At 43.1% G+C, this 8,499-nt stretch overlaps 1 long non-coding RNA gene across 2 annotated transcripts in view; it reads left to right on the forward strand.

Annotated features, from left to right (window-relative positions):
• LOC137172747 (uncharacterized) overlaps positions 1-8,499 on the forward strand; it is a 272,865-nt gene that overhangs the window by 191,763 nt on the left and 72,603 nt on the right. The gene's annotated exons all lie outside the window — the stretch shown is intronic.

Consider the following 8,499-nt stretch of genomic DNA (forward strand, 5'->3'; position numbering starts at 1 on the left):
CAGCTGTGTGCAGGTTCATGTCAGGTGGAATAACCTTTAGTGAACTTAGAAACTGGTTTTGTCTGGCTAGGTTATACGCACGGCACCTGCACCCTCTGTTGTGGTTTTTGTAAAGGGTGTATATAAAGAGGGCTTTTTATTCTGCTGGCTCTCCTTTTTCGGAGTCACACACCACAGAGGAGCTTTCTGTTACTAAAAGAGCTTCAGAGCAAAGATAATGATAGATTTCAATTTTTGATGCATTTTTGCAATTTTTTGTAAAAACAGGTGAAAGTCGGCTGTGAGCAGAAAATCGGTGCCTGGTTGTAACTTTTGAACACCAGAGGTCGAGCGTTTGTGAACAGTCAATGTCAGCCAGTTACCAAACTTAGAAATTAACTTCAGATAGACATAGATAGATACTGAGAGACTAAACTGAGCTGAATTCAAAATTACTTAATCAAACCCATTCTGGTTAAATAGGCCTGGAATAGAAAGGCATGTAACAACCAAACCAAACCAGTTTCCTTTTTTCACTTTTTTACCTTTTTTTACTGTTTTCTTTTATTTTTACTTTTCTCTTTTTTTAATTCTTTTAATGTAGATTGACTTTTGTATCATTTTTGAATTGATTGAATAAAAACCACATAAAATCTTAGAAGCTCCGGTGTGATAGTTTTTTTTTCTCTGAGAGAGAGCACCAAGAAACCGAGGCAGGAGACCCCCCCAGGAGGACCCCCCTTAGCCCCCGAGAGGTAAGCTCCAGCGACTGTTAGTTTCACTCACACTATAGGGAAAAGGACTCCTCCCCGGGCCGACCCAGGTGGTTGCGTCCGGTGAATCCTTACAGCTGTTAGGATTCAAATAGGTTTAGGGGAGCAACATCCCTTCGGAGTTCCCGAGTCGGAGAGACCAGCACAGGTTTGTGGGCTCGCAGGAGCCCATGTTAGGCTAAGTGGCTAGAATCATAGAAGAGGGCCCTCTTCCGCCCCTCTCCCCTTCCCATGTTTGCATGACCTCAGTGCTCTTAAGCCGTCTCAAGTCAGGGACGAGACCAGAGGGCGAGGGCGACCGCGTAGGGGCCCACGGTAGTGACCGGACGTAGAACAGAGAAAGTCCGCCGTGAGCTCTACAGGCAGCAGATTAACGAACGTACCGTCACCGCCAGGAAGTCTCAGTTTGACGCTTCTGAGGGTCGCTCGGTTTTAAAAAGAAGGTCTTTCTTCCTGCCTTGTAAACAACCTCTTTACGCAGAGTCCAGCACGGCGCATCGCACGTGACACGACGGTGCCATCACGGACTCACGTGACAAAGTCAAGCCTCACAAAAGGGTGCACACACAGCAGAATGACTGAATGACTGTACTCAGGAACCCAACAACAACAAACACAACACAAGATCTTAGAGCAAAATAAAATATTCATATATTTAATACTTTTACACAAAAGCCCCAAAATCTCACAGTCCCAAAGACCACAAAACAAAAAAATAATTCAACTCAAAATTCCACTTCGGATTTCTTTCACACTTTTTTTTACACAAACTGAGAGGATTGAGTGTGGACCGTCTGGGAGAATGAAGGAATATGGGTAATGTTGGATTGGCTGTCATTGGCAGATGAATCAACGGTTTTATGAGGGATTGAACAGCCTCACTGTAATATTTACCGCTAGCGAGCATTCTGCTCCAGCCGATTACTCTCTCCTGCTCTCCTCAAAAACTGAATGACAGATAAAAAGGAAGGGGTTGAATTGTGGCGCGAACCAGGAGCGAATCGGTGAGTATGTTGTGAAAATGGGTGTTTCTGGGGGTGTGTACAATGGGTGAAATCCAGGTTGTCACACTCCTTCTGTCCTGAGAGAAGCCTGAACATAAAGAGGCTTTTTTACAAACTGACTCTATGTGCTAATGTTTGTTTTCTTTATAATAATACTATCCTGCTCCATACCTGAGGCAGGGGATCCGGGGAAATCTTCCTCATAGTGTTCCTCGTCGAAGATTTTGAGGATCCATCAATGTTGTTCTATGTACATCTCCTCAGCTGTGGGACAGCATGGCTTCAGTTGGGCCACATTAACAACATGAAGGTCTTCTCCAGTGTCTTCCAAGACCACCTCAAAGTTCAGAGGACTAACTTTCCTGGTGACGTGATATGGACCTTTCCACCGTGGTGCAGGTTTGGCCACATCTATTCTTCCTCTGTCATTATTCTGTTCTTGTCTTTGTCTTGCTTTTCCCAGGTTGCCAGTTCCACGTCTCTTGAACTCAGCTATCTGGTTAGCTGTAGTGTATGCAGGTGTGTCAGGTTCACATAGCTGTGGGCTTAGCTCAGCATCCAAGGAGCCTTTCAGAAGACGACTGAGGTTGAGTTCTGCAGGTGTAACTCCTGTGGACTCGTTTTTCCTCCACATATGAAGCAATCATGGCTTTCACATTCTTCTCTGACCCCATTTACACCTGTTGTTAATATGTGATCTGTATCTAGATAAGTTATCCAGATAAGAAACGATCTGATCTTGCCTTTGCGTTCACACCTGGTTTTAAAGCGTTCTCGTTATCTTCATTGAAATCAGATCTCTGTCCTTCACCTGCGTGTGAGTAACTTGAGGTGGTGGCAAATCATCTGTCGGCCTGGTGTAGACATTCACACATATAACAGGTTTTTATCACAGTTAAAGTGAATTTAAATAAACAGAAACAGCTCAGCTCAGCTAAACAGAAGCTCAGAACTCAAAGCTGCCATGTTGGACTGAAACCTTTCAGTGTTTGAGTGTCCTGCCTGAACTTTATCTGTTATTTTTGGACTCTTTGTGTATTTTGTTCTCTTGAGTTTTCAGTGTTGCATTTATGTTGCCTGGTTTTGGTTTTCTCTGTGTTTCCCTTGTGTGTTCCTTTATTCCTCCTGTGTTTATGTGCACCTCCTCTCCCCTGCCTTGCATCGCCCTTGTTAGCCCAGTGTCTTCCCCAGTTTATCTGCTCCCAGTGTCTTCCCCAGTTTATCTGCTCCCAGTGTCTTCCCCAGTTTATCTGCTCCCAGTGTCTTCCCCAGTTTATCTGCTCCCAGTGTCTTCCCCAGTCTATCTGCTCCCAGTCTGCCAGTGTGTTGTGTCACCTGTTGTCTGTTTACTTTAGTTCCTGTTTTATTTTGAAATATTTTCTCCTTGTGTCTTGTCACCTTTACTTCCTGTGTTTGATTACCTCATGTGTTTCACCTGTGTCTTGTTTCCCTCACCTGTGCACCCTGTGCATTTATAGTCCAGTTTTCAGTTCGGTCTTTGTCGAGTCGTCTGCTTTCGTACTGCGTTTATGTCCTGCATTTATTCTATGTTTGTTCCTGTGTCTCAGTGTCTCCTGTAACTGTTTTGAATTATTTCATTAAATATTTCTGCATCTGATCCTGCCTGCCACCATCTGCATTTCGGTCCACCTGCTCCACTCACACCTTCTTGACATTGAGTTCATAAAATCAAACCTGAAACAAACTGAAAGTCCAAACAGCAGCGAGATGAAGAACAGACAGAAGACGTGTTACAGTTTCCTTCTGCTTAAATATTATTTATCTGTTCACAAACAGAACGCAGAGATCCTCTCTGCTCTGATAAAACACAACAAACTACTGAGAGAAAATATTAAATTACAAATATCTGATGAACTAAAGTTTCAGTTAAATAAAAGATTCAAGAACAGATTTCAACTCTTCTGCATCTTTTATGTGATTTGAATAAACAGTTCAAACATCAAACTTCACAAAGTCTTCAAGTATCTTTTTAAGTTCACGTCAGATCTTTATTGTCCCGCGAGAGCCATAAAAACACCAACACAATAAGACACAACGAGACAGTAAAAGAGCTGCTAAACTCACAGAAACAGAAAAACAGCAAAACATGAAATGAATTTCCTCTTCACTAACTGCTGAAACACTTCTGTGCATCTGGTCCAGTTTGTTGCTGCAGTAACTTCATGTGAGCAGCAGATGGCAGCAGAGAGCCTGAACACAGTTTAAACACTAACAGTAATGTATGATGTCACATCTGTGTTTCATTTCAACCTTTACATGAAGAATGACAATGAACTTTACAGTGAAGGAGGAAACATCTGGTGTCCAGCAGGGAAACTTTTTAGAGTTTTAACTAGAATATTAAACTTTTATGTTGTTGTTGTGGAAAACCATCTCAGACACAAAGATATTTATGTTTTAAAGCATGTTTGGAGTCAGAGCAGGAACTGACTATGTAGGTGAGAATTCAGATTGAAGCCGCCAAAAAAGTGATAATGGTACAAAAATATCTCCAGACATGACAAAGTCCTCCCAGTCCTCCCAGTCCTCCAGATAAATAGGCAAGAGAGGGTCGAGGTGTCAGCTGAAAACTGACTGACCAGTAAGGCTTTAAAAAACAAACCTGATGATGGAAGTCAATGATGAAGAGAGGAGGGGTAAACATTAAGAAAGGAGGACCGGTGTGTATTTCCAGAACCTGCATACAAGCACAGAAAATAACAACGAGACAAAACCGTCCTCATTTGCTGCCCCAGCTGACGTCTGAAGTATGAAGCAGCAGGAAAACTACTTTACTTCATTTACACCACTGCTGAGTCAACTCTGTCTCTACAGATAATCATCCCTCCATCATCCCTCCACCATCCCTCCATCACCCCTCCATCATCCCTCCACCATCCCTCCACCATCCCTCCATCATCCCTCCATCATCCCTCCATCACCCCTCCATCATCCCTCCCTCATCCCTCCCTCATCCCTTCATCATCCCTCCATCATCCCTCCATCATCCCTCCATCATCCCTCCATCATCCCTCCATCACCTCTCCCTCATCCCTTCATCATCCCTCCATCATCCCTCCATCATCCCTCCATCACCCCTCCATCACCTCTCCATCACCCCCCTCATCCCTCCATCATCCCTCCATCACACCTCCATCACGCCTCCATCACGCCTCCATCATCCCTCCATCATCCCTCCATCACCCCTCCATCATCCCTCCATCACCTCTCCATCACCCCCCTCATCCCTCCATCATCCCTCCATCATCCCTCCATCACCTCTCCATCACCCCTCCATCATCCCTCCATCATCCCTCCATCACCCCTCCATCACCCCCCCATCCCTCCATCATCCCTCCATCATCCCTCCATCACCTCTCCATCACCCCTCCATCATCCCTCCATCATCCCTCCATCACCCCTCCATCACCCCCCCATCCCTCCATCATCCCTCCATCACCCCCCCATCCCTCCATCACCCCTCCATCATCCCTCCATCACCCCTCCATCACCTCTCCATCACCCCTCCATCACCCCTCCATCATCCCTCCATCATCCCTCCATCACCCCTCCATCACCCCTCCATCATCCCTCCATCACCCCTCCATCATCCCTCCATCATCCCTCCATCACCCCTCCATCACCTCTCCATCACCCCTCCATCATCCCTCCATCACCCCTCCATCATCCCTCCATCATCCCTCCATCACCCCTCCATCATCCCTCCATCATCCCTCCATCATCCCTCCATCACCCCTCCATCACCTCTCCATCACCCCTCCATCATCCCTCCATCATCCCTCCATCATCCCTCCATCACCCCTCCATCATCCCTCCATCATCCCTCCATCACCCCTCCATCATCCCTCCATCATCCCTCCATCACCCCTCCATCATCCCTCCATCACCCCTCCATCACCCCTCCATCATCCCTCCATCATCCCTCCATCACCCCTCCATCATCCCTCCATCACCCCTCCATCACCTCTCCATCACCCCTCCATCATGCCTCCATCACCCCTCCATCACCCCTCCATCATCCCTCCATCACCCCTCCATCACCCCTCCATCATCCCTCCATCACCCCTCCATCACCCCCCCATCCCTCCATCACCCCTCCATCACCCCCCCATCCCTCCATCATCCCTCCATCATCCCTCCATCACCCCTCCATCACCCCTCCATCATCCCTCCATCACACCTCCATTATTCCTCCATCACCCTTCCATCACCTCTCCATCACCCCTCCCTCATCCCTCCATCAAGGAGGTTTTATTGTTGTGATGAAGCTTTTCAGTCTGATCTCTACGGTGTGTGATGTGTTATTGGTTCGTAGTGGTGAACCTACAGTGAATCATCAGTGACTCTGCAGCTTTATAGTGAGTTTCAGCTCATTGTTTATCTGTCCGGCTGCAACTTTACTGTTCTGGTTCACTCTCAGCGTCTCATAGCGTCGTTTTCAGAGAGAAGAAGCTGTAAAAAGCCGCTGAACACTACCTGCTCACAGTTAGCTGTAGACTAGCTGGTGAACATAGTGGAGCATTTAGCAGATAAAGAGCCAGATATTTCCCTCAGGAGTTGGTGGAGAGTAAAAACAGAACTAAAAGAGAGTGAATATTGGACAGAAACACGACTCCACATGAATGATAATGTTGCTCCGTAACTGCTGGATGTGGACATTTTATTTAAATGAGCTCCTGCTAGTTTAGTAGATTTCTACTGAAGACATAAATCTTTTTCATTTTTAAAATATTGTATGTATGTGAGGTCACCTCAGTGTAAAGTCTGTTGGCTGAGCAGGGTCACAGTTTCTCTTCTTTCTTCTAATATATGTTTTTGTTTTCAGGTTATTGTGACTAAAGAAAAAAAAGGAAAGTAACATGAAGTCAAAACTGTTCGTTCCAGTTTCAGATTTACATGAACAGAATAAAATATTAAATATAATTTTAAATAAAAACAGAATCTGCAGCTGATCTCTGCGTCTGATTCATCTTGTTCAGGAGGAAACAGTCAAATCTTCCTCTTCTGCTCTTCTCTCTTTTCCTCTGTTTGCCGTCGGCGCGGAAACTTCTCGACAGAAAACTGTGCCAGAAATCAAATAAAAAAAATCAAACATTAAATATGAAGAAGGAAGTTTAACTGTCAGATTAAAAGCTTTTTTTTTTTACCTCCTCAGTGTCATTTTAAGAGCTTTTCTGTTGCTGAGCTTTGTTCTCTTTTCTGTCTGATTAAATCTTCATGAGACGAGACTGGGAACAAAAGAAAAGACAAAGTGATGAATATATAAGCAGCAGCATGACAGATTTTATTTTTCTGTTTCATATTTAACGTTTGTTCTTTTTCCTTCAAAACTTCATGAAAGAAAAGAAACTGAAAATGTTTTCAACTTTAATAAAAATGACTTAACTTCATATAAACACGCAGACGACACTCATGTTCAGCGTAATAAACTAAAAACATTAAAACAATGTTAAATGTTTATTTATTTGTATTTCAGCTGAGTGAAACTTCTGCTTTTAGTCTCGGAAACAAGATTCCATTTAGTAGCTGCTGTGGAGCTTTTAATCACATCACATGGCCTTCATCAGCAGTTTATACAGCTGTCATGGAAGATTTAATCTAATTAAAATGTCAAATATAAGATAATATATGAAATAATTTTAAATATATAAACATATATAAAATATGTTAACTGTTAAAATGAACTGAGTTTATTTGTGGTTTGTGTGTGTGTGTGTGTGTGTGTGTGTGTGTGTGTGTGTGTGTGTGTCAGTGTATTAATTCATAATTGCGACTGTTTGTGACCAAACAGTGACGTCATAATGTGATTGTGTGCTGATGATTTGATGAAATGATTCATTATTAATATAAAACAGGAACGTAAACCTGCACAGCTGAGATGGTTGAAAGAGTTGATTAATTGATTGATGATTGATTAATGATGATTGATGATTAATTAACCGACGTTCTGGTTGTGACTTCAGACCTTCAGCGTTTGGTAGATTTAGGAAAAGTTTAAATATATAAAATATGAAAACATGTATGAAATATTTATTAAAGGCTTTTATGTAGTTAAATTGTTCTCTCAGTTTGTTGACTGTGTGTCAGTAACACACACACACACACACACACACACACACACACACACACACACACATTCCCTCCGGTTCCCTCGGCAACCACTCAGATGAAATATTAACTTTAACAGTCTTTACACTTTTATTGATTTCTGTCTGACTGACAGCTGACAGGACGGAGTGTGTGTTACCGTGTGTGTGTGTGTGTGTGTGTGTGTGTGTTTAGCTCTCAGTTAAAAACAACCTGCTTGAACTCAGTCAGTAAAATTTGAATTATTATTATTATTATTATTATTATTATTATTATTATTATTATTATTATTATGTTGTCATGAGTGCACTTACACTGATACACACATGTTGTATTTTTAATTGTTTAATTAACTTTTGAATTCAGTTTTTCGTACATTTTGATTCTTTTAATGAAGGTTACGTGTCAGCTTTGTTTTCAGTGATGTCACTGTGATGTCACTGTGATGTCACTGTGATGTCACTGTGTCTCTAGATCTCAGATATTAACTCGGTGTTCGTCACTGATGAGCACAGCTGGAATAAACCTGAATGATCCTCACAGGTGTGTTGAGATAAAACACAGGTGGACACATTTACACACTCACACATTACACACTCACACATTTACACACTCACACATTACACACACACACA

Source organism: Thunnus thynnus, chromosome 20, assembly GCF_963924715.1.
Source record: "Thunnus thynnus chromosome 20, fThuThy2.1, whole genome shotgun sequence".
Taxonomy (NCBI): domain Eukaryota; kingdom Metazoa; phylum Chordata; class Actinopteri; order Scombriformes; family Scombridae; genus Thunnus; species Thunnus thynnus.